The 12,798-nt window shown below is 39.6% G+C and overlaps 1 protein-coding gene and 1 long non-coding RNA gene across 2 annotated transcripts in view; one reads left to right on the top strand and one right to left on the bottom strand.

Moving 5' to 3' along the window:
• LOC117810734 (carbohydrate sulfotransferase 8-like) overlaps positions 1 to 8,767 on the bottom strand; it is a 196,278-nt gene extending 187,511 nt beyond the window's left edge. The window contains 1 exon segment of the mRNA XM_034680669.1: positions 8,694 to 8,767. The gene's annotated coding sequence lies outside the window, so the exon portion shown is untranslated.
• Positions 8,768 to 9,039: 272 nt separating this feature from the next.
• On the top strand, positions 9,040 to 10,874 carry LOC117810736. The gene is made up of 3 exons (XR_004630843.1): positions 9,040 to 9,093; positions 9,198 to 9,320; positions 10,255 to 10,874. It is a non-coding gene; the product is annotated as an uncharacterized LOC117810736 (long non-coding RNA).
• Positions 10,875 to 12,798: the final 1,924 nt, after the last annotated feature.

Here is a 12,798-nt window from a genome sequence, read left to right as displayed (position 1 = left end):
TGGACTTTGTTAAGTGTTCTTTTGCAGCAAAATTAGCCCCGGCTGAATTGTTTATTATGTAGAATACTCAAGAACGTCAGAGTTTCTTGAGGTCCACATGAGAGTGACTGTGTGCTTAATTTTTCATTCTTTCTGGGGAAAACTGAAATAAATGTATAACAGTCACATTTATTTTCAATTTAGACTTGTTATGGTTAATCCCTAAAGTTAAACAGAGGTTTGAGGCAGGTTGCTTTTTCACAGATTAGAATTGGGAAACCCTGGATGCATGAACTGACACCTGTGTGTCCTTTGTGCACCTACTGGGCTGGCTGGGGCTGTTAAATCTCTTCTGAGCACAGTTTGTGTTGAGCTCAACAGATGTGTTGGTGTGATAGTGCACAGTGCTAAAAGTATCAGGCCAAGTCCCTATTGGCTTGTGGAAAAAGTGAGAGGCTAATGGCCCTGACGATGCAAATCTGAGTACATTGCCCTGCAGGGGTGAGTGGGCTGACCAGTGGAGCAAGTTAACAGACTCTACCTCCATCCATGACTATGTTTTGTTTGTGTTCCTTTAATTCAGTTTTGCTTTATGTCTTGTCTAATTTTTAACATCTCAGTGTTAAAATGTTAAAGCTTTTTGCTTTCTTCTATATAAATAATTATGATATGAATCATTAACTAACACCAAAGGCTGCATGTGAAGTGAATGCCACAAATGACTAAAACTATCACTTAATTTGCATGTCTATTTTCAGATAGCCTGCTTCCTCCCAAAGGTTCAGGGCAGACATGTAGAAAATGCTCTGATGTATATTTTTCCCTATCATGTCTACTCCCCTCAATGTGTCAGTGAAAATGAGCAGTGTTGGCTAGTAAACAAAAGGAAATGGAAGGCGCTGCCAGGCCTGCTTCATAAATTAATGATTTCGGGCAGGAGAATTTGATGAGGGGAGAGTGGGGCTGGTATAGGATCATGTTCAAAGCATTGCTAATTGTCTTTACTTATGACAGCCGGTGATCCCTGGGATGTATTAATGCATTCTCCACACTGCTGTGATGAGCTTCAGCAATCAGTATGGGAGATCAGACATCAAACCTGGTATCTATCTAACACTGCTTCTAACTGCCTCATAGGAAAGCTCTATAAAATACTTTATTCCACATTTAGAAGGTAATGAAAAACACAAACAACCCCCTAACAATATATGTTATGTAAATGTGAGTCAATAACATACAATCAGTGTTTGCAGTATTCTAAAGCCATACAGATGGGGTCCAAAAACTACTGAACCACAACATTTTGAGCTCACAGTGAGGCTGAAGAAAACCTATTTTGATATTTTATTAACCATGTGAATAACCATTTGCTTCAAATTTGAAATGTTGTCATCAAGCATATCTAACGATAAGAATTAGGCAACAACTAGGATTGATTTCTGCCCAGAATTGTACAGTTTATCTCCAAGAACCGTTAGCTGTCTTGTACATTTGTATTGGAGTTCCTGTTTTGTGGAGTAAGGTTATCAATATGATTTAAAAAGCAGGAGTGGTACACTCATAAAATGAATCGTTAAGTACATCACCTTTACCTTACAGAAGAAAACATATTGAGTCTGGTTAGCAGACCTGACAGCAATAAAAGAGATTATAGTCTTCTGCTGTGCATATGAACACATTTAATGTCCACCGCGACTGTAGTACAACTGAACACTGAACAAGCCTGATGCATTCACTGTACTGTGGTAAATGACTTCACTCCGCCCATGCACTTATCAAAACAACACTCTGACTAGCAGTACACAAGTTAATACATATTTGTTGTAAATTTAAATCAAATTATGCAAGTTATATAAAACTGAGGGAAATAAGAAGCTACAAACTAAAACTTAAAAAAAAATCTCATCTTACACAAAAGACCTGCTTCCTGTTAGCACTGTCAAAAATGATGGATTCAAGAAGCTTATCAGAAAACTAAATCCAGATACAAGATAACAAACTGTCTGGCTTTTTCAACTTTCAATCAGGACCCAAAATCTGCATTTAAATTTAAAATAAATAATGATATCATATTTATTGTGATAATTATCGATATCGACTGATATGAAGTATTTTTGACAGATGAGCATATTCGTCTAAAGTTGGTCACCACTCACAAAAGTACAGGAGTTTACCAACTTGAGAGTCAGTGCAGGAATTAGAGGAACCAGGCAGTGTCGCATGAAAGCCAAGAAACTACGACAGAAGTATGTGAAGGTGGGAGACCAGCTTGGCAAAAGTGGAGGTTCCAGTGATGAGAAGGAACCTATCCTGTTTTAATGAGCTGGACGAAATTAACCAGTTGTTGAACCAAAAGATTTTGTAATGTTGCCTAGCAACAGCTCTTCTGTGGATGTTGAATTGGATGGAGACAGTGAGTGGCATTAGCCTATTGATCTTTTTATGCTAACTTGGTTTCTGGGCGATCTTGGCTTGCTTGTTTTGTTTTGCATCAGAGTGCTATTGCTGTGTTCACCTACTTTATATTAACCACCCAGACCAATTAAGGAAACGCCCTTGGTTCAGAACAATTTCTCCAAAGGATCCAGGTGTGAAAGCAACCAAACTGTAGCCTAATGTCGTACCCTTTTTGTATGTCCATATTGACTTCAACAATAGAAAATAAGTGACAAAAAGGATAATAAAATGAAAAAAAAAGACAAATCTTCACCTTTTCTGAGCAAAAGATCAATAGATATCTGCTTGTATTTGCCTAGTACTTTTTAAACACCTTTTTGTCATATATCCCTCTGCTAAAGTTCATACTACACCACAGCTGTTCCATTCCCACTCGTCCCCAAACATCTTGGACTTAACCCAAAATTCTGAATAGAAACTACATTATGAACACACTTCTCTGCATTAAAGTGAATGCCACCAAAGCACTGACACACCAAAGACACCTCCCAGCCCCCCTTTATATGGGAAATCTATGTGACGGTGACCTGGCACGCTGGCCTCAGGAAGTAACCAGCTCAGGCAGAGCAGGTGATGACAGCTCCAGCACAATCAGACATGCTCAAATACAACACTTCCACGCCATATCATGTCAGCCCAATACCTGCCACAGGGCAGAGCAGGGCTCTGCTACACACCTCTCAGATGAGCGTACAGATTAGTTTCTGTATATATGTAGCCTCACAGCAGCTCCATGACAAGCAAAGTAGAGTGGATCAATTTCATACAAGCCTATTGGGTGGAACAAGAAACAATCCAACCCGTTTTGTTTTTGTGAATTATCAGATGTCCAAATGCTTTTTGTGATCATTTATTTGGGGATTTTATTCAGATTACATTTAAGTTTGTATATTCTAGTTGTATTGGCTTCTAGACACAGGGTTATTGCTACAAACCTGACCCTGGAGCACCAGACTAATGGCTCTTCTGGCAAAAACTCAGGCTGAATTGTTTAAAGCTTTCATTACCGTTTAAACCTATTATAATTACACTCAATGGGCTCTTAGTAACAGAGCACTGAAACTCTCCAACAACTCACAGCTAATTAAAAGCTGTGTGCAGAAGGTCGCCTGTTCATACATGAACAGAATACACAGGTACAAACAGCAGAAATCTGCAGTGTACACCGTCTCTGTCTTCTTTTAAATGCACTTCAGTCATGAAAGGAGAAGGTGGATAGATGGGAGGAGACATGCTGAGGAACTTTTACGCCTGGACAGAATGAGAGTCAGATGGTGCAATGTTGGTGCAACTCAGCATTGAGGTATTCACACTATTTTCTGCCTCTGGGCCTTTTAAAATGGGAGTAAGAGGAAGGAGGGACTTCAAAAAAATCTGCTATACGGTAAAAGTTTGAGGCAAGGTTTTGAGATGTGAAATTACATAAAAACAGTTGCAGGCGAGGCAACATTACATTTCTCTGAAGGTCTCTGATGAATTCAACAAACAGATGCGGTCTTAGTTTGTCATGAACACAGTGTACCAATGCGCTTTTCAGAACAAAGTAGTGTCGTAAGCTTTCATGAAATTTACATCAGGAGGATACAGATTAATTTTCTCATTCAAACCACATCAGAAGAAGAATGTTTTAGAAAATATTTATTTTGGGACTACACACTGAACCTTTTTGAGAATTTGAAGGTGTATGGATAGGCACTTAAGTCTTAAAATCAAAATGATTTTAGCACTGTTACATAAAGCTCTTATCAAAGACAACACATTGTGATCAGTTAAGATCAAGAAGTATAACAAACATCATATGATCTCCCCAGAGAGTCAAAACTGCATAATTTTGAAGGGTTTTAACAATGACTCCCTGATGAATGGTTGGCATGGCTACATGTCTGCAAGACAGAAAGATTTTGTTCAAACTAAGACTTTAAACAGGGTTTCCTGGACACCTATATGCTGACATGTATGTATTTGCATTAACAGGTGGCTACGATCTGTGCTGGTCTGTGTGGTGCATTTAGAGACAATTTCACAATATTATGGTCCTGATGAAGATCTGAAAAGGCCCCAAAACAAAATGTATTAACCGAAGAGTTTAAGATGGATAAGCTGGATTAGCTGAATGACTAAAATGTAAATACAAAGACATGATGCTGAAAGCTGTGTCTATGTGTGTGTGTGTGTGTGTGTGTGTGTGTGTGTGTGTGTGTGTGTGTGTGTGTAGGTGTGTGTAGGTGTGTGTGTGTGTGTGTGTGTGTGTGTTTGTGTGTTTGTGTGTGTGTGTGTGTGTGTGTGTGTGTGTGTGTATGTGTCACAAAAATTTGAGGTGATAATTTGACATACTACAGCTCTTTCAAAGGTTAGGATACATTTCCATGTCCAGACGTTCAACCATGTTCTGATCCATCACTTTACACTGCTGCAGGAGTCAGGCTGTGGTCTCACAAATCTACTGGGACCCATGACAGGTGACACTGCTCTCTAACCCTGCCATAACCTAACTTTAAGCCGCCTTCAGCTCCCACGCTAACCCCAGCAAACTGCAGATACTCTGCAGCTCGACCTGATGTTATCTACACACTATCTGCTTATACTAAACTGCAACAGCTCTACTGGCTTGATAAGCAGTATAATCTTAAATCCATGTACCACTCTGCAGTAAAGCAGCCATCCCTTCTTATCTTGCTCCACTAGTCTTACAAAGAGTTAAACTAGTTTTATCAGGAAATATCCTGCACCATTTCCAGCTGAATCAGTCCCTTCTAAGATTCTGCCGGCTAGGTCTGTGTTTGTTGTGATCAAAGATGTCTGATTCTGAGGCACCTTTTAAAAAAAAGGGGGAATGCAAGTACCGCTGTTCTGATACTTTCTTGTGTGTAACACATTACACATTAACTGTAGATGAGTTGGTCCAAATGAAAAGCATCGACTGGCTGAGGAAGCTGTTTCTCTTCTGATGTCACTTCAGGCTAGTTTCTGTGTCAAAATGCCAAATGCAATGTGTAAAATTTAAAAGAACATTACCTGTCACATCACCTTTCCCTTCATATGGGGGTGCTGCACTGTATAAAAACACTGATAACAGACAGGTATCATTGTGCCACTGTTAAACTCTTTGAGATAAGTACTGACTCATCTTTGTACCAAAGCTTCTGGTTGATGAAAAGTTTTAAACGCTACATCTGATTGGCCAGTAGACTAACCAAGTGTCTTGCACAAAGCATTTCAAAAATGTCATTGTAGACATAAAGTGGGACACATACCAATAGCTGACTTGGCTGATTTTGGGCCTGATTGCCCCTTTACGTAAAGTCTCAATTTTGCGAGGGTTCTACAGACTATCTTGCCAGTGATTCTTACTTTCCTTGATCCAACAGGAACTCTGGGATGCAAGCTGACTGAAGGAAGGAAGGACAACAAATGGTGACAATGGTGAGTGCAAAGCATAAAGTTAGACACCATAAATGGAGGACTAACTTGTTAATCTGTGGCAACAAAATGTGTTGTGTAAAACATACAACAAGTGAACTGTCAAGCAGAGTAGTTGGAAATAAATTGCTACTACAATGGATGTACCAGGTTTAAGAGGTTTGAACGTGAGGGCTCTGGTTGTTGGTAAAAGGAATCTTTTGTTTGTTGTTTTTGTTATATCCTTGCACTTTACACAATTTAACAAAACTGTCAAATCTGTCATTATTTGTCATGTGTGGTTTTTCTCACATATTCAAGATTTTCAAAATCTTATTGTGGGCCAGGTTTAAGGGGGTCAACATTTCCAATACCAAAGATGCTACTATAAGAGTGCTTGGTCAATCTTGTGGAAAGTTGTGGAGATGAGACAATTTTATAAGGTTCAGTGGCTGCACCAGCCTTTATTTTTGTTTTGCTGGTGCTATAGGGGTTCACATCTTAACAGTGATAGTGTTGTCAAATATAAGATATTTAAATTATTGTTCAGCCAGCACGCCATGCGCACAGACACACCAATGCACTTAAACACACATATGGACAAAAAAGCACCTATGCAAGAAGCGTACATATGCGCACACGCACATTCACTCACAGACTGGTGTATGATTGCATGCCTTGTGACATTTATAATGTGTTCTATGTAAAACAAAATGTGGAAGTATCAGCTGAAGGTGAACAAACAAGCCTGCCTACAAGCAAAATTATGAATATACAATTACATGCTGAGCAACTGAGCCAGTGACAAGGCCTGCACACAGCTATAGGCTACATCTCATTTTTGCTCAGATACTGAGAGCAAACAAAATAAACAGTGTTCCATTCATCATAACTTCAGTATATTAATGAGCAACGGGAATAAGTTGGCCTCCAGGAATTCTAAACATTTGCCTCAACCACCAAATGCATTAAATTTACGCACCGCAGCCAGGAAAATACACACTTACCAATTAAATTCTTCATAATAAAACAGTCTGTAGTTATGGTTGACCGCGAATGGATGGGTGTTCAAGAAGAACTTGGACACACACAGGGATGATCGCTAGGTTCTTTGGCAATGACTGATTCTTCAACAAAAATTCCGGGTCCCCTCCCTCGTGCTCGTCCTCAGACTTTTCTTAGTTCTGGTCAGTGACAGACACTTCTAAAGGCTGATTTATACTTCTGCGTCTCCCCTACGCAGCAGGGGCTGACGCAGACATGAGCACCACATACTTGTGCGTCGGTGTGTCCGTGTCGCGCAGCAATTCTCCGCTGAAACGCCTGAGGGCAGTGCGGTCTCTCTGATAGCCGGTCGCCTCCTTCCGGCCCCTCTATGATCTCTGTTTACTTTTCCACAGCGATTCAGAGCGTGTTATGTTAATCTACAGCTGATACATGTTGCTGTTTATCATACAAACATGATTACATGAAAAATAGACAGGAGGAGATGAAATACACGGCCAATGTGCGGCCAATGCCCGGAATCCCGGAAGTCATGTAAATGCGGGAAACACAATGCCGCTGAGCGGACCAATCACAGAGCTTGCGGCCCGCGTCGATTCTACGCCTAGTTACGTTTTTGAGGAGGTGCACGTCAGCTACGTGTGTAGGCCTCTGCGTAGTTACGGGAGCTAAACAGACCCACGCTACGCCCTCGTTTTGACGCAGAAGTTTAAATCAGCCTTTAGGGCCAGGAATGTGGGGAAAAAATTAAAAAATTAAAAAAACTTTTTTATTATGCACTTCAAGAAATAAGTCAAAATGTCAAGCTTAAAGTTGAAATGTCAACTCTTTTCTTGAATTTGAATTTTTTTGTAAAAGTTGAAATTCAATGATAGCAAATTTTTGAATCTGTTAGTCCCATGTTCAACACTGTTTACCAGAGCAGAGTCTAAGATGACCTTCATCAGTGTTTATTCTGATATGTGATGGGAACGAGGAGAAGATTTGACTTAAATTGATCATTCTGTTTAATTCTCACATGATGGAAAACAAAAGTTGCATTAAGTTCCCTGAAGTAAGCATGACGCTATGGTCTTATGGGTAAACATATGCTAGTTACTGATGTATCATACACTGATATGAGAATGTTTGGAAGTTCCAAACAATATTAATAATCTAGACATTTAAACACAACGTTGCTAACTGCTGCAGTGTAGGTGTAAATGACCACAGATCACACAGTGTGGCGCTTTCCTCCCTCTGCTGATGGGATTCACTGCATGCAGGTTACAATACAATTATCAAAAGGGATGGGGAGCTGCCATGTTGACAACTAAGCCAAACAGGGAGAATAATAAAGGCAACTTGTGTTGCACATTGTTGTGATGATCTGTGTTCTTTTAATATCAGCCGAGTTTGCATCTTGTGCTAGTTTAAACTTTAACAGTGTTCGATGACCAACTGTGCAGGTAAGCAGAAGACATGTAGCCTCTCTACATGCTCACCAAGTGTTTTGATAAAGTGTTGGCAATCTATTCACAAGTTAGCAACTGTTGACTTATGTTTGAAATCAATTTTTTTCACTTGACTTCAAACTTTTGTTCTTTTTTTTAAGCCAATGGAAACCCTATTCCACAGTGTGACGGAGGGGCACCGTCACTAACAGCGGGCAGCGCGCACACACCGACACCGACACACACACACGCGCACCAAACTTTTCCCGTTCCTAACAGCACTTCATTCATTCCGGTTCAACGACCAACATCCTTCTTTCCCTCTCCGTTCAGAGTTTCTTAGGGTTCACACTTTGAAACTGTATCATTGTTTAAAACATACATTGTCTTTGTCTTTGGGTTTGGGTTTGCTGCACTTACCGGCTCGAGCTCAACCAGGTCGTGTCCGGAATGCGCAAACCGAGCGTATCTGGTGCGCACCCTAAATGGATGTATGGCGGCCAAAAGTGGCCACGTGACCGTGTTTAATTATTATTTTTGTTTGTTTTAAATTATGTGTTTGAATAAGGTAAGGAAAATGCCTGTGGAAATGTTTGCATTACTCTTTTGATTGTGTGTAAGGTTAATCGCCTTAAAATGACCTTAATAGTGGAATATAATTGTTTGGGAAAAATTATGTAATTTCCAACGCCCAGTGGGAGGGGCTACACACTTTAAAAGAGGGGCAGTTTTGACTCTCTTGGAAGTTAAGCCAAGTTACTAAGCAGGTAACGTCACTGTGTTTCTTTTGATGAACAACCGCTGTTTTCTTTTGTGTTAAGTGAGTAACTGGAGTACTCAGACGACACTAACGTATTGACAAGAACAATTTTAAATTATCTTAGTTTTTTCACTTTTGTAAATATTTTCTTCTATTGCACTCAGGAGGCCGGCAGCCAATAAAACTATCAAAATTAAGTCTTCCGACTATGCCTGGGTTTTCTCCCACATTATTTTGAGTCCGGAAGGAGAACCCCGCGACACACAGTAACCTTCCAACGACATAAGGTAGGGTCGCATTTCGTTAGCTTGAATATCTAAAAGTTTCCACACTTAGTTGTTGTCATTTTATTCTAACATTATGCTATGCAACATTATGCATTGGTCCTGATTAAGCTCATATATGCCCAGTATGTATTTAATTCAATCTCATGAATACTTTATGAGTAGCCGTTCTCCATCCTTCCCAGTGCTTGTCTAGTCTCATGTTGATAACTTATGCCTGCAAGTGTTCACTGTTGATCAATGTTTTCCAGTTTTTGCTGTCTGAGTTTAGGTATGGTCATGGTAATCTAATTTCAGCAGTATTAGTATTAGTTGAGAGGACTCTGCTCCATAGCTCTATGTACCGATTACCGTAAGGGTGCTATGCATATTACAGGGGTAGCTTGAACAGGCCAAAGCCCCTCCCTGGTGCTGCCTACAACCAGGTTACAAAAAAGATATTTCCATGAATTTTCTTCATTACAACTTTCTTGAGGAACAGCTCATTATGCCCATAAAACTTCTTTGAATCCCACCCTCACCCAAGTAGCAGATACTTTGTAGCATGACTCAACTGGCTTGAATAGGCAACTGTATTTGAAAGCCACCACCCACTCAATCCTGTGTCACAGCATGATGAGTTCTACCACTGCTTCCAACATCTACTACAGATGCAGCTTTTACCTGAAAGCTTTTAGTTGTTGTCACCTTGGCCCTAATATCCTCTGCACATTCACTGATGCACTTTAGAGCTCATTAAATCTCGGTCTTTTGGAGAAAGGTCCTCTGGCTTATTCAAGCATCTGCTAAACCTTGACCCACTCAGGTTGCACTGTCTCCAGCCTTGACCATGTTCCTGTCTCAGAGTAAACACTCATACAAATCAATAATGCTGAATCTGTGCTGATCCCCTTCATTTTTCCTCACCAATTGTTTTAATTGTGGAGGGGTTTTGCAGATTGCCAGGAGGGAGGTCACACCGCATCCTTCAGATCTGCCAGATGCTCGTCTGCTTTGTTAATTCTGTGGGAGCTAGCTGGTGGATTCTTTCTTTTCTCTTTCTTTGATTTCAGTACAGCACAAAGGAAAGTTAGACGGCAAAATCACAGGCCTCTCAGCTCCCTTGTTAGTCTTCAACTGAACAGAAGTTCTCAGCATCACGACTGATCATTTTGAATAACGGGAAAAAAACACACATCAGCAACCTTCCATGTTTACCTTTAGAAATATCACTGAAGTGGTCTAAAAGGTATGTTTCCTGTTACGTGAAGTAAAGCAATTCAAACATATCAAGGGCCTACATTGTAGGAAAGCACTCTCTTGTATACTCTGCTGACACATCTTCAAAGCTGTCTACGTTTGGTCTGTCCTTCAGTGAATTATGCTCTCAGCTCTCAATGAAATGATCATAACACTGAACACTGAATAATGCTTATTAGAATCTAATTAACTGAAAGCAGGATGTCCCTCCCAAATGAGCTCAATCAGCATGAGATTAATGTGTACAAATCGTATATGGAGGGACATACAAACAAATCACACAATTGAAATCCCTTCTTTTGAATTCTTTTCATGTTTGTCTCTTGGTCTTCTCTGAGTATTTGAGTATAATGGAGTCCTGGAAGTTTTAACAATATATGAAACATATGTTTGTTTCTCTTTTTTCGGGGGGCAAGTTGAAAACTGATTAAAGCTCCTGTGAGGAACTTTCTGTTTGTGTTGACTTTGGCACCCCCCTGTGGACTACGTGATCTCCCTTATTTTTTCCTGTACATGTGTAAATTATATTATCTCCTCCTGCTTTCAACTAACAGTCAACTATTTCACTCATTAAGAATATTTACTGCAGAAAAAGTTTTTTTCTTGACGTTCTGTCAATCACCTCATCTGACACCTACCCTCTCACAGCGATTTCAGGCTTTAAAATAAAAAAACATAAATGATCAATACCTTTTCTAACAATCTTATTTGCTTTTCTAGGTCATAGAGAGGCATCACTGTTCATTTCAGTCCATTTCATGACCACTCAAAAACTCCTCACAGGAGCTTTAACAAGCAAGGCCAAACTGCAGTTCTTCTCCTCTTTTCTTCTTTTTTTTTCTTTGATGTTGAAACATTTCTTAATATTTTTATTTCATAGCTGTGTTATTGTTTGGTTTTCATTTAGAGATCTGAATTGACCAAAAAAAGGAAGAAGACAGAGTGTTTGGATTACAATCCTGGATGCGCTCCTGAAACCAAGCATAACTCACATATCACCTTATCTTGCAATGATATTTGCATTACAAGGAGAAAATTCTCTTCCCACTGTTGCACTAGCTACACAGAAAATAATCCTGACTAGAGGCTAATTGCTTGACCCTTAAACAAGCAGTGCAGACCACTGCAGGGATTTTTTTGTATTTGTTTCCTGAGTGCGTTTGTTGTTTTATTTGATAAAAATGCAAATGGGATTTATTGTAAAAATGACCAGTTTCTTCCCAACAATTTAATGGATCTGTGAGCCCTAAAAGGAAAATACATTATTCCGTTAAAAAGAAATCCCAGTTCACATGAAGTTATTGGATTTTACAAAGGATATAACATAAAACAAGTTTTTCAAATTAAAGGAAAAGTGAATGTCATTTATTATTACTTTTTCACTCTAGATAGATAAATTAACTGCTAACATCTCACAATGTTCACAGTTAATTAAGTATTGGACAGTGAAAAAGACAAAATCATAAAAATGGATAAGACTCAAATGGAGATAAAATGTTTTCATCTAGACATTCCTCTTGCTTGTCAAAAACGGGCTCCTACATTACCCAGGATGCAAGTTTTAGCCAACATTTTGTTGGGGAATTTCAGAAGTGATACAAAATTAGGGACTTGTTTGTGCAAAGCTTATGTAAGGAGTATGACATGTTGTGCATCCCTGATACAAACAATATTGGAAATATTCCCTCCTCCTGCTCCTGTAATTTTCAGTATATTGCATGCAGAAACACTTGTTTATTCACGTGTCTTTGCAGTGATCAGAGCTGGCAGCTCCAATAGATCACAATCAAATTGAATAGAGTGGAATATTTACTACACCACTTGCAGAGGGCCCTTTGCAGGGCATGCAAGGTTTAACGCAAGTCAATACACATCAGAGAGACAGACAGGAAACCTGAGGTCTCCTGTGGGCTGGCTGGTTTAAAGGTGCATTAAGAGTGGTTTCAAAATTCCTTCCACCAATAATTCATGAGGTCAGTCACCACACGCTTTGTATTTTTCCCTGTCATAGAAATTATTATGTATAATTTTAACCGAGGTAAGCCATTCTCTGTTCATTCAATGAGTGGCTCCTCATGAATCTCTCTTACATGCTACAGCCATTAGTTCAAAGATCTGTTATACGTCAGATATAGTAGACAAATGGTCTCAGTGGTGGCCACGGACCATGCCTGCGACCATCGCAACATACAGTACACCCACACCTGCAGGTGAGAGAGAGAAGAATTGTGCTGCTTTTGAT

Source organism: Notolabrus celidotus, chromosome 3 (assembly GCF_009762535.1).
Source record: "Notolabrus celidotus isolate fNotCel1 chromosome 3, fNotCel1.pri, whole genome shotgun sequence".
NCBI classification, from domain to species: Eukaryota; Metazoa; Chordata; class Actinopteri; order Labriformes; family Labridae; genus Notolabrus; species Notolabrus celidotus.
The sequence above is the reverse complement of the archived record's forward strand: the minus strand, read 5'-3'. Positions and strand labels throughout refer to the sequence as shown.